General features: G+C 49.1%; 1 long non-coding RNA gene across 1 annotated transcript in view; it reads right to left on the reverse strand.

The window, feature by feature from the left end:
• Window positions 1-11,201, reverse strand: part of LOC142472299 (uncharacterized) — a 25,687-nt gene extending 14,486 nt beyond the window's left edge. Inside the window, exon 1 of the long non-coding RNA XR_012789646.1 lies at window positions 11,110-11,201. This is a non-coding gene — a long non-coding RNA (uncharacterized LOC142472299). The remainder of the gene's footprint in view (window positions 1-11,109) is intronic.
• Window positions 11,202-13,552: the final 2,351 nt, after the last annotated feature.

Here is a 13,552-nt window from a genome sequence, read left to right on the forward strand (position 1 = left end):
GCACCTGAATAGCCAATAGGGCTGCAGCTTCCCTTGCAAGGGAGATATAGATACATTTGGCATGCGAGGACCACACCAGTTGGAGCTGGGACAAGGTCAGAGTAGGAGGTATGTGCAGGTGTCTGTGGCACCTGCACTAGGCCAGAGACCCCCTGTTAGGCCCCAGCTAGGCCCCGACTCCCCTGAGCTTGTGGTTGCTGCAGGGACCGGCCCATAGGTAGGGACACTGCCCTGTAGAACCATAGCAAAGGGATCAAGGCAGGACGTGGCTATATCCTGTCCTCAGGTGGTCTGGGACCAGACACCTGCGACCACAGAGACTCTTAAGGTAGTACCATCCACGTGGGACCCACCCAAATTAGAGGTGGAGGCTTCGCAGAGGACATCCATGGATCCTATTTTCCATAGCACGCCCGGGTGTAGGATCACCCGGCAGGTACCTATCTCTGCAAGTGCACCAACAAACACTTTAGTGGGCAGCACTGTACCACACATTGGGTGGGGTATTACCTTGTGGATGCCAGGGGGGTTTGGTGCCCAAGTGCCCCTTCAGTACTTTTGGGACTGCGTTTCAGGTATGGGGACAGAGGGTTGGTGGGTACAGCCGTGCTTGGCCAGGTGGTGGTGGTGTATGTATATAGTTCATAGAAGTTCATGCAGTAAAGATGTTATCTTTTCACTAAGTGTGTGGTTTATTGCATGTGGGTCCGGTAATGGGGTTATTCTACATAATAAAATCCTGTACAGATGGAGGCGCTAACAAGCATTGATCCAGGTACACCACAGGCTCCCAGCACCGAAGGCTCTGGACTCCTATGAGCCACAGGTCTTGCACACTACACATACATACCATAGTCACACATCTTCCAGGGGGTGGGGGAAGTGCTACAATTGGAGGCGCTTCTGAGATCTCAGCCCTGGAAGCCTAGTCAGCAGTTCTAAATTAGTGAACCAATCAGACTCACCATGTTTATGCCCTTGCAACAAAGAATCCTTGACTGGGCCTTAGAGCTCCAAGAACCTCCGGGACACGTGGTCGCAGTGGGAGGGGTCCCTGCCCCGTCCTCACCTCAATGTTCACTGCCCGACGTCAAGTAAAAAGATCCCCTGGCGTGGGCAATGTCAGGATCATCAGCAGAAAGTACGACCCTGCTTGTCAGGGGAGTGAAGTGTTGCGGGCCACCGAGCAAGAGATGTGCCCCAAAGATACCCCTCAGGTTATATACCTGCCAGAGATTTTACCACAAGGGTGTTCACTTATATAACCTGGGATGGCTTCCCCTCATGATACCTCCCCACCTGAACCCTCCACAAGGGTTTCTCCGCCAATCCAGGTTCCCCCCTCACCTTACAATCTCGGGGTATGGAGGACCATAAATGTGGCAACCAGTACTCCAGCCAGACCTGACGTACCCTATCCCGGGTACGTTCACTTCAAATACCCTGCACGGAGCCACATCTGGGCCGGGAGTCTCCCAAAGTCACCTTCCCCTAACCGACAGATCTACACTGATCAGTAGCCCAGGGCCTGGAACCGATAGTTGCTTAACAAGTGAAGGCTCCATACTTAGTGTGACTCAACCACAGCTAGTGGAAGCCCTAACTATGTCTTCCCAAGCGCAAAATTACAGGAAACTAAAAGCTTTCTCTGGGACGACACCTACCCCCGTGGGAGAAGAGAAGAAGAAGAGGGAGATCGATTCCTGGAGGGAACACACCCTCAAGGTGCTTGACGAATGGCCATGCTCCAAAGCAGTGAAACGACAGAGGATAATGGAGAGCCTCTGACCTCCAGTATGCACGATGATCAGTATGCAACGAGATCAAGACGCCGACCTCTCGGCTCACCGGATCGTGGATCTGCTAGTGCGTATCTACGGAAAGGATGAAGATGAGAGCGAACTGTGGTCCCGATATTACGGCCTCAGACAAAAGGACGGAGAAGACCTGTCCATCTTTATTCAATGGATCTAGCTGGTTCTCTGGAAGCTACGAACCTAAAACATCCTCTCTGCCTCAATGGTGGATAAGTACCGGCACAAACAATTCCTTAGAGGAGCAATCCCCACCCATCACATAGTGATCATGAGCAGGTGCTCTCTACTACAAGGACCTGCCCCTACCTTTAAGGAACTCTTGAGGTTAGTAAAGGGGCTTGAATCATATACACGTATATGCTTACTTCCCCAAAGAAGACAGAACCCCTCAAGGGTGAACCAAAGGGACCATATGCTGTGAAGGCCAAGGAACCATATAATATGGAGGAGGAATCTCAAGCCAAGCCACCTTCTGCCAAGTCCAAATCATTAGGGAGAATATCCCCTACATACAAGGCCCGCACTGACACCAGTGGTTTCATCTGCTACAGCTGTGGTTGGAAGGGCCACTTCTTCAAGGAATGCCCTTAGAAAGAAAAAAAAAAACTAAGAATTTCCACCCTAACATAATGATCTGTGGGGTTCAGACGGCCGAAACACCAACCCTCCCCGGCCGAAACCACTCCCGAGCAAAGCCCCAACGATGGAAAATCACCATTGGATGCTTACAGTCGGGTAGCACCCGCCGCCATCATACTCGTCATCATGGATGGTGTCTATTCATCGGCGTTGCTGGACACCGGGTAACAAGTGACCATTGTGTACCGAGAGTTCTACAACCAACATCTCCAACGCCGACCCTTGCAGTTGGCAAAGCACATGAAACTGAGGGGACTCAGCAATGAGGATTACTCCATCGATGGAGTAGTGAAGGTACGGCTGGAGATACTTCAATTGAACACTGGCCAATCACACCCTATGGATGTGGAGGCACTGGGATGCCCCGAGCCCCTATAGCATCCCAGTTCCCCAATCATACTGGGAACCAACGCCAACATAGTAATGTATCAGGATGTAATCAGGGCCTATATGCAGGAAGCCAGCGAGCTGCCTTTGGATAGTCTGACCATCCACCCCATCCTTGTGGAAGAGTGTTGTAATATATCCACACAAGACAGACATGGAAATCTCTTCAACCTACAGATGGGGTTAACAGAGATCCCACCAGGGCGAGTGAAGCGCATGGCCGCGCTGTACTGTTACCCTGACCGAGACGAGGCTGATCATCTCTTTTTCCTGGAGAGTACGCCCGAGGAAGTTGCCCAGCGAGGCTACAATCTGGTACCTGAAGTGCGGGAATGGACCTCCAAGATTCCTGGAAGAATCAAAGTGTTTGTGCAAAATATTTTGCCCTATCCCATGGCCTTTGATCAGGGCCGAAAATTGGGACGAATATACCCCGTCACTCACATGGAGGAGAGGCCTCAGGTGAATGCTGCTGCGGCGTCCAAACAGCAAGCCGGGCTGACATTAAACTTCGGAGACTCAACACTGCCGGCCTAGTGGAAAGACCGCCTCACGGCAAAGTTGGAAGAACGCCGGTCCGTATTTTCCACAAATGAGATGGTTGTGGGCTGCAGCCGAAACGCCCAACACACAATAAGGCTGATTGACACTACACCCTTCCGAGAATTTTCTCGTTGCATTGGCCCTCAGAATGTGGATGATGTAAGGGACATTTACAAGAGATGGAGACAGCAGGGATTGTGACCGAGTCCTGGAGTCCCTACGCCTCGCCCATCGTGGTGGTAAGAAAGAAGAATGGGTAGGTAAGATTGTGTCGATTACCGGACACTGAACAACCGCACAGTGCCCGAACAGTACACTCTTCCCCGCATGGAGGAGATTCTCAATGCCCTAAATGGGAGCCAGTGGTTAATTGTTCTAGACTTGAGATCTGGGTACTACCAGGTACCGATGAGTGCAGAAGACCAGGAGACTGCCTTCGTCTGTCCCCTGGGCTTCTATCAATTTACATGCATGCCCCAAGGCATCTGTGATGCTCCCGCAACCTTTCAGCGCCTAATGGAGAAAACCATTGGAGACATGAATCCTTGTGAAGTGCTTGGTCTTACTGATGTAACGCGTAGCTCACCACAAACGAATCGCGACCACAGTGCTGAGGCAGGGAATTGAGTAACGCTGACAAACAGACACGTGGGTGCGCCTAGGATGTAGAGTAGTCATTCAAACCAGGTCAGGATTACAGATAGTAGAATGGTTAAGGTACTTGCCAGGTTCAGGAGTGGAGAGTTGCGGATCATCGGGTACGTAGCCAGGTTCAGGATAGGAGAATATCGGATCGTTGGAGTACTTAGACAAGGTCAGGACTGGAGCCAGGAGAATGGTCATACAAGCCGGATCAGGAGTGGAGAGAAGCAGAGTCCAAGGCACTAGCAGGGTTCAGGCAACAAGAGGTTAACAGGCAGGTAAGGCAAGGCAAGGAAAGGTCTCAGGAACAAGGATGTGGCAAGGCACGGAGTCACAATGACTATGCTCAGCAAAGATAAGCTGCAAGTGAAGGGTATAAATAGGAGAACCCTCCGATAGCCTGCCAGGGCGGAACCAGGAAGTGAGAATCGATTGGCTTCTGGTGCACACAGGTGTGCCCTATGATGCTGCCTAATCAGGGTTGAGAGTGGAACTGCTCGCGCGCCATCCCGCGCGCATCAAAGAGGCCAGGGGGCGGGTTCCAGAGCACGCGTCACTCTCACGCTGATTCCTGGGTCCAGTCGCGCGCCGACCCACGAGCGTCACGGAGGTCAGGCGGTGGGGCTAGACTCACGCGTCAGCAGGGAGGCTGGCCAAACGTCCACGTCATTTGACAGTGTGAGGGGCGGGGCCAGGGTCCGTAGATGCCGGAACAGACTGTGCAGGGTTCGCGCGTGCGCGCGTCACAGGACCAGAGGAATGCGCATCTTGAGTGTCTGTTATTGAAGGACCAGTGAGGTGAGGAGACGGTCCATGACTGCAAGGATGGCGATTCCTCATACCTGGACGAGATTATTGACTTTAGTAAAAACTTGGGGGAACATGAAGAATGGCTGTTTAAAGTGCTGGACCGTATGGAGCGAGAAGGCCTGAAACTGTCACTTCGTAACTTACTTGGAACACATCGGGTCCGCCGATGGTACGCCACTGATTCAGCCAAAGTGGAAGTTGTGGTGAATTGGCCACGACCTGAGAACGTCATGGAGCTACGCTCTTTTCTTGGCTTCTGTGGCTACTATCGCCGCTTTGTGGAAGGGTATTACAGTAAGGCCAAGCGTCTCAACAATCTCCTCAAAATATACCCCGAGGACACAAGGCAAAAAGCAACCTGTGCTAGACAGCCGTTCGATGATAAATGGATGACCGACTGCGAGCATGCCTTCTTTGGCCTGAAGAAGAGCTTAACAGAGGCACCTGTTCTCGCTTATGCCGACCCAGAACAGCCCCACGTTCTCCATGTAGACGCAAGTCTCAATGGCCTAGGTGCAGTTCTGCAACAAAAATATATGGCTAGCCTCCAACCAGTAGCCTATGTCAGCCGCAGTTTGACTCACAGCAAACAAAATTATACGGTACACAAGCTGGAGTTTCTCGCTCTCAAATGTGCAATCGTTGACAAACTCCATGATTAATTCTATGGCGTCACTTTTGAAGTGAGGACGGATAACAATCCGTCAACTTACATATTGACATTCGCCATGTTGGATGCCACTGACCACCGATGGCTGGCGGCTCTTTCAAACTATAAATTCACCCTGAAATATAAACCAAGGCGGATGCCCTTTTCCGAAGACCAGGACTGAGCACCACTCCAGATGATGACCTCCGGGAGGAAATCCCAGGAACAGGGATGCGAGCTATGTGTACCATGGCAGCTTTCATAGAAGAGTAGCCTTCTCAGAATTGAGGGTTGAGGATTCCTTAGGATGCCACTCCAAAGCCATCCCCACCGCTTACTGTGACCCTGAAGGGAAGAATATCACTCACGACAAGATCATTAGATGGAAGGACATGGTACAATACCAGATACGGGACCCAGTAGAAGGCATTATCCGCCAGGCCGTTCAGAAGAACAAGCCTGAAATTCTGAAGCCTACCTCAGCAACATGGTCGCTATACTCATGCGAGAAGCGGACAAGTTCGAAATTGATAATGGTCTCGTCTATCGGGTGGTACAATACCACAACCACCCGGATAGAGGGCAAATGGTTATGCCCAGGAACCTACAACATACTGTATGGTACTGAGCTTGTTGCACGACAAACAGGGACGTCTCGGAATGGAGAAGACCTTTGGACTGGTCAGAGACCATTTCTTCTCGCCAGGGATGCGCGAGTCGGTAGAACGACACTGTCAGCAGTGCTCAAGGTGTATCCAATGCAAGACGCTTCCTACCAGAGCCGCACCAATGGCTCACCTGAAGAGCTCGGTGTCACGGGAGACCAGATTCTACAACACCTTTTTATAACCGTGATCATTTGATTGAGCAAAACAAGATGGTAAAATAAATGGTAATTTATTTCTCGTAAAAGACAGACACATAAAGTTACACAATTCAAGATGAACACACTTACTGGGGATGGGGCTAACGAATAAATCCGATTCCGGAACGAAATTCCTTAAGATGACCTTTCCAATGACCTGTTGTTACTCGCAAAAGTCCTCGAACTGTTTTTGGCATGCAATGCCTGCTGCGACCACTACGTTCTAAAAAGCAGGACTTAGAAACTTTTCTGCTTTTAATATCCTCGAAGCCGGCTCGCGTCTATTCAGTTCTGAGCATCTTTGAATTTGCCGCTGTTGGTTTTGCGCTTGGAATCTGCGCTCCTGATTGGCTGCAGGCTCTCTAAGGCTAAGGTCCCAGTGCCTCCGCTGCACGCGCGCCCGCGAGGCTGGCGGTGCGTGCAGCCGATTCCCCGGTCTGCAGTGAGCGGCAGGAAGAGAGACTGTGGGGGGGTGGCGGGGGAGTGACGGGGGCGCGGCCATGACGTCACCCGGCAGGTTCGCCCTCATTGGCTGAACCGCCGGGGGCGTGGCCTAGCGCTCCGTCACGAGTCCTGCTCTTAATTCTATTGAGAGCCGGAGAAACTCTCGCCACAGCAACTCTCGCCACAGCACTGCGGCTCCCCCTCACAGCGGGCCCGGCGCCATTGAGGGGAGGGCTCTCGTCCCTGCAGCATCTGCCACAGCGGGCGCTGCAGTAGCATGCGGGGACAAACACTTAAGCTTTCAGGCTTTCATTCACTAACCTGAACAGCCTATCAGAGCGTGGGAATTCTGCTGCCAGCCAATCACCAATTTGCCAGTATTGTAAGGCAGGGCGGCACCTTTTCTCAGGTAGCAAGGGGGCACGGGCTAACCTGGCCCCTCTACCTCTTTGCATACTGAGCCTACCCTCTGCTCAGGCTCCACAGAGTCTGGATTTTGGCAAATGGTCATCAGACAGCCTTGTGTTAGGCCAGGACGTGGGTACTCAAGCATAACTGCAGTGCCCCTCCTGTTCTAACACATTGGCATCCCTGAGCCTTTCAAGTAAAGACTCCAGAGGCAGACTCCAGAGACAGACACAGAGGCACCACGCTTGGTCACCAGCTGTGTTTTCCGGGAATCCACGACTTACAAAGCCCTCGGTTCAAATACAGGTTATCAATATATATATATATATATATACACATTAAACTATAACCATTTAATAATATATATGATGTCCTGTTTTCTGTGTGCTAACAGTTATGAGTCCCTATCCTGGTGTCAGGGATGGAATGAGTGTACACATTCACTAGCCTCATTCCTGGCACACATACGAAAAATACTTTTAAAACTTTTAGACACTAAAACCTGCTCAGATTATAACCTAGGTGGAGCAGACCCTGAACCCCTAAAGTAGGTTCAGGATACCTGGGCATGTATGTGGGTACCTCTGCTATACTAAGGACTTTGTGTGTACCTGCAGATATCTTTTAACCCCTTCGTACCCAATTACCTTGTCCGGGAGATGCTGCAGCAGGGATCCTGGCGGTGAGTCGTAAGAACGTTTTCAGAGTCCGAGTTTGGTGGGGTAATGCGCTTAGCTGTATCCGAAGATATCACTCAAACTCCGGATACAACTTTTGGGGTATCCCATAACTCCGGAATCCCGCTACATACTGTAGACACATTCTGCAAAGACTTTCTCTGACACACACACCCTGAAACTTACATCCTAGAAATCTCCCGATCCCAGCATCCCAGTAAAGGCAAAACTCACATAATTCTCTATTGTCGCAAAATTAATATACAGTTGCAGTAATACATTTTAGACATCTTGGTCCCAGAGCTGACACTCTAAGACCCTAACACATGGGTTAGGGTTAACCAAGTGGGCTTGACCTTTATTATAAAGCCTGGTTAACCCTTCCGCCGTCACACCTCCCCTACTCAAATTGCAGGCTGTGTTACGATCGCCTTGTCCGGCGGTTTAACTGGCCTGTGTCTTGAGGATATTAGTTCGTGGGGACTGTTCTGGTGGGAAAGTCCATCGGCATTGCTGTGCTCACTGCCTTTCTTGTGCTGGATGGTAAAGTCAAATTCTTGCAGGTCAAGACTCCAGCGAAGGAGCTTGCCATTTTCCCCAGACACCCTTTGCAACCAACTTGAGGGATTGTGATCAGTGATCATCGTGAATGCCGGCCATAGAAACAGGGCTGCAGCTTCCTCAGAGCCCACACAATTGCCAAACTTTCTTTCTCAAAGGTGGCGTGAACCACCTCCCTGGGCAGTAACTTTCTGCTCAGGTACACCCCAGGATGCTCTCCCCGCTCCTCTCCAACTTTACTGAGTAGAGCACCGATACCGTAATCGGAGGCATCGATCTGCACCAAAAATCTTTTGGAATAGTCAGGGGCTGGGATGGGTGTGCTTGCTAGGGCTGCCTTGAGTGCCTGAAACGCTGTTTCACAGGCAGGAGACCAGGCTACCAGAACTGGGAGTAGCTTCTGTGTCAGATCTGTAAAGGGTTTGGCCACGGCGCTGTACTGTGGGACAAACCTCCTATAATAGCCAGCGGTGCCTAAAAAAGCCATAACCTTCTTGTTAGTCTTGGGGACTGGCCACTGCACTACAGCCTCAACCTTAGCTGGTTCAGGCTTGAGATGCCCTCCGCCCACCCTGTGCTCTATGTAGAGTACCTCTGCCATACCCACTAAACACTTGGTGGGTTTCAATGTGAGCCCTGCCTCCCTAATTCTGTTCAGCACCGCTGCGACATGAACTAGGTGACTGTCCCACGTCCCGCTAAACACCGCTATATCATCCAGGTATGCCCTTGCGAAACCCTGCATCACTTCCAATAACCTATTGACCAGGCGTTGGAAGGTAGCCGGAGCATTCTTCATCCCAAATGGCATCATTAAAATTCATAGAGGCCACTTGGAGTAATGAAGGCTGACTTCTCCCCAGCCTCCTGTGTCAGCGGGATCTGCTAATACCCTTTTCTCAGATCCATAATGGTCAGCTACTTTGCCCCTGCGAGCTCATCTAACAGCTCATCCATGCGGGCATGGGATAAGCATCTGACACCGTCCCTGCGTTGAGCTGTCAGTAGTCCACACAGATCCGGGTGGTCCCGTCCTTCTTACTGCTGCGGCAGAGTTAATTCTAAAGCTTGCCCGGAGCTGGCTGGGAGCGTAGCGGGTTAGCCGCGGGTCTGCTCTCCGTTAAAAAACGGCGTTTCCTGCGCGGTGGCCGCTTCAATAGATAAGCGCTCATGGCGCTTACTATTTAAAGCGCCCGAGACGCGGGAAAACTGTCCGGTTTCGGCCGAAGGCAGCCCGCACGCCACCTGTGCTATTTTTAAACTGCGGGGGCGCTGCGGCTGCCCCCGCATGAGAATAAGCCCGGCCGCCAGTGTAGGTACTGGGAATTCCGGACAAGCCCAAGGGCTCTGGGATGGTACAATTACCTCTAGGGCCAGCATCTCCTCTTCCTCCATCTTTATACTGCTGATACCTGATAGGCATGCTTATACAGAGGTCTCAGCTCACATGTGAGCACTGGGGGATCTGTGATATGTGTTCTGCCCGGCTTGTCTGTGAACAGAACCCTATACTGCTCTAGCATATCCCTCACCTGTACCCTCTGCCGCTCACTGAGCCCGGACCCTATCTCAACCTTCTCCACTGTGCCCCCCTTCCTAGTTTCCCCTAGGAGGTCAGGCAGAGCATTGCTCGCTACCCAGCCTTAATATTTCGAAGCCAATACAACCGGCCTCACACTGATGGGACCCAAAAGGTTGAAACAACTTTCTGTGATTAGGTTTACTTGCTATTCATTGTAACCCATTCTGTGCTGAAATTTGTGTAAGGCAACGAGCATTACCTTATAAGGATTCCAAGTAAAAATGAATTTGAGGCAAAAGGTGACACTTTGTGCTCATTTGCATGTCATTTCCCAGAATCCCTTACCGCAGTGGAAGCACTGTAAGCTACTGGGTAGGTGATAATGGCGAAAAGCAGGGTTGCAGACCTGTCTAAGACATTGTGCCCACAAGTGATATTTTTATTGGCTATATGCTATACGGTGGAGGGTTTTCGTCACCTTTTAACCCACCATAACTTATCTAATAAATACATATATACATATAAACACCCCCAAATACATATACATGTATATGTTTATGGGCTTTTATTTTTTTAAATATGTATTTGGTGGTGGTTTTAAAAAAAATGTATTTTGGGTGTGTTTTCTTTATATGTGTATTTGGGCGGTGTTTTTTATATGTATTTGGGGGATGGGAAAGAGGTTTATATGTACATTATTTTGTTTTTTTATATGTATTTGGCGGGTACTGGTTAGGTATTTATGTTGGGAGGTGGGAGGTTGGTAGTATTTGAATGGGGTGGGTGGTTTGATACTGTATGTGTATTTGTGGGGTTTGGTATGTATTTGGGGTTTGGTATGTATTTGGGAGGTGGGGGGTTTGTATATATTTGGGGGGCTAGTGGGTTTGTATATTTTTGGGGAATGGGGATTTTTTTAATGTAATTGGAGGGGGTGGGAAGGTTTTTTGAAATGGGGGTGGGGTTTTTTGGTATGTATTTTATGGGGGTGTTGTGTGAGGGAATGAGTGAGGAAATTGTAAGAGGGGGTGAGTGAGAGGAGAGGGGGAGGTATAAGAGAAGGGGCAAGGGAGTGAGGGAGGAAAAGAAGGAGTAAGAGTGAGACACAGGGTGTTCAAAAATATTTTAGGAAAATATATACTCACAGACACCGGAGTAATTCTTCAGCTGGAGTTACTATAGTAAGATGTGAGCTATACTCAGGGAGTATGTACACACATGACTTAACAAAGGAATGGCAAAACAATATATTGTGTCTCTTACATGGGCGTGGCATACATTTGATAACATTGGATTGGATAGAGTGGTACATCTACAGTATGACGCACGCTAGTGTCTGATAGGAGGTAAGTGAAGGTCATCTGAAGAACAATACTGTGAACAACACTTTTGATGCCAAGTCCGGGTGCAAAAATGGAAGTAACGTTCAAGAATAAAAAAAAAAAATGAACAAAGAAGCTACAAAACAGGAGATTAGTGTACTCATTCTTAAAGGGACAGTCACACAAATTTTTCAGCCCCACCCTCCCCTTCCTCATTCCTTATCCCTAGGGATTAGAAAGTATTTGTCCTTGATCTGTTATAGATCAGCCTATATTTTCTAAATGTTCTTGTCCAGTGGAGGTTCGTTGAAATCATGGTGGAAGGGAGTGTCCTCTGAGCCATGGCGTGGTTGCAGAGTGAGAAGATTCGCAGAGTTGAGTGTTTTTGTTGACATCAGTACAAAACATTTCATACAACATTTAATCAGTAGCAGTATAGTGGTAAAGTGAACACAGGCGCAAACAAATAAAAAGTGGTCACTAATAATAAGTGACTAATCAAAAACTTAAATAAGTGAAAAATGTGGTAAAATTTAAGTAAATACAGTTTCACCCCCTGCTCTGGAACTCACTGGAAGGGGTAGTCTTCACTCTTCCCCCACAGTAACAGCAAAACACACAAAATCCACGGGGAGCATGGGGAGGAAACAAAAATAAATTTAAGTGCAGCAAAAATGACAATGTGAAAAAAGCCTTCAATTGACTTGGCTCTAATGAATTGACTACTTACAAGATGTAAGAGTCAAAAAGGCAGGGTTGACTCAAATGGTCAGAGGTAAGTGGATGATGCAGTTGTCATCAAAGTGGATCAGCAGGTCCCCAGGTTCACGTACCCCAATGTAGAGAGAAAAACTGGCATAGCGCAGATCACTCAAGATAAAAATAGCTTTATAACAATAAAATATTATACTCACATTCTAACAATAAAAACGTGCATATCACACTGCATTAGTGTAGGAAGATTTTAGCCAGCTGGCTCACCGTCCCGCAACGTTCCCCTACTCCTCCGCCTCAGCCTCCGGTCAGCTGTTTAGACTGCTCCGACTGGCGTGTGACGTCACTTCCGGTTTCGTCGCTCGGTGAGGGCTGGATCCTACTGCAACTCCTCTGCTGTATGCTGCTCTTTGAATAAGACTCCCACTCTACGCGTTTCGAAAGCGTTTCTTCCTCAGGGTTCCGAGAAACCATTTGGCTACAAAGCTTGGTGTCATTAAGTCTGCTCAGGTTCCGGACATGAAGGCTTCAGAGGTTACCATGTGTGAAATCCATTTGGGTAACGGAGTTTCTCACGTCCTGGGGTGAATAGAAGTAATATGACCACCATTTGTCCCAACCAAGACTTTAAGGAGCCTAAATAGGTGGGTGGCTTCTGCCTGACAAGTGGCAGAGGTGCCTGTTGGCGCATGCTTTTGTCAGATTCTGAATCCACGCTTGCTCGGCTTCAGTAGACTGGCAGCGCTCTGATTGGCTGGTAGGAATTTTCCCACACTCAGATTGGCTGTAGTATTTCATGAATGAATGAACTCTGAAATACTATAAGAAACCCTCTGCCAATCCAGAGCAGATTCTAAGTGCCCGAACAGCAGCGGCAAATTTGAATGTATCAAAAGATGCATAAGGAGAAATAGCAGCGAGACGGCTTCAGAAATTTCAAGTCGAGAAAGTCCCACTTTTTGTGGCCAAGTTATGAGAATTGAACGTAGCGGTCAAGGCTGGAATTTCAAGCCGAAAATAGTTCCAGGACATTTGGAGCTAAGTCGCGGTCAAGTTATTTCAAGTCCTCCGGAGCGGATACAGCGGTGATGCCAGGAACTCCATGCCGATTTGAGTTCCAGGACATTTCGGGACAGGTCCCGGTCAACCAAAGACTTTGTATTATGTTCTGATTTATCTAGAAAAGTCTAATTTTCAGCCTCAGACCCACAGTAAGTGTGTTCTTCTCATGTATTCAGGTACACAGGCTGTGTTACCCGGAATGTAAAAGCTGCGTTATCTGGAATGTAACGCTGTGTCATCCGGAATGTACAGGCTGTGTTATCCAGAATGTACAGGCTGTGTTATCCGGAATGTACAGGCTGTGATATCCGGAATGTACAGGCTGTGTTATCCGGAATGTACAGGCTGTGATATCCAGAATGTACAGGCTGTGTTATCCGGAATGTACAGGCTGTGTTATCTGGAATGTACCGGCTATGTTATCTGGAATGTACCGGCTGTGTTATCTGGAATATAATGTACAGGCTGTGATATCCGGAATGTAGATGTT

This window comes from Ascaphus truei, chromosome 1 (genome assembly GCF_040206685.1).
Source record: "Ascaphus truei isolate aAscTru1 chromosome 1, aAscTru1.hap1, whole genome shotgun sequence".
In the NCBI taxonomy this organism is placed as follows: domain Eukaryota; kingdom Metazoa; phylum Chordata; class Amphibia; order Anura; family Ascaphidae; genus Ascaphus; species Ascaphus truei.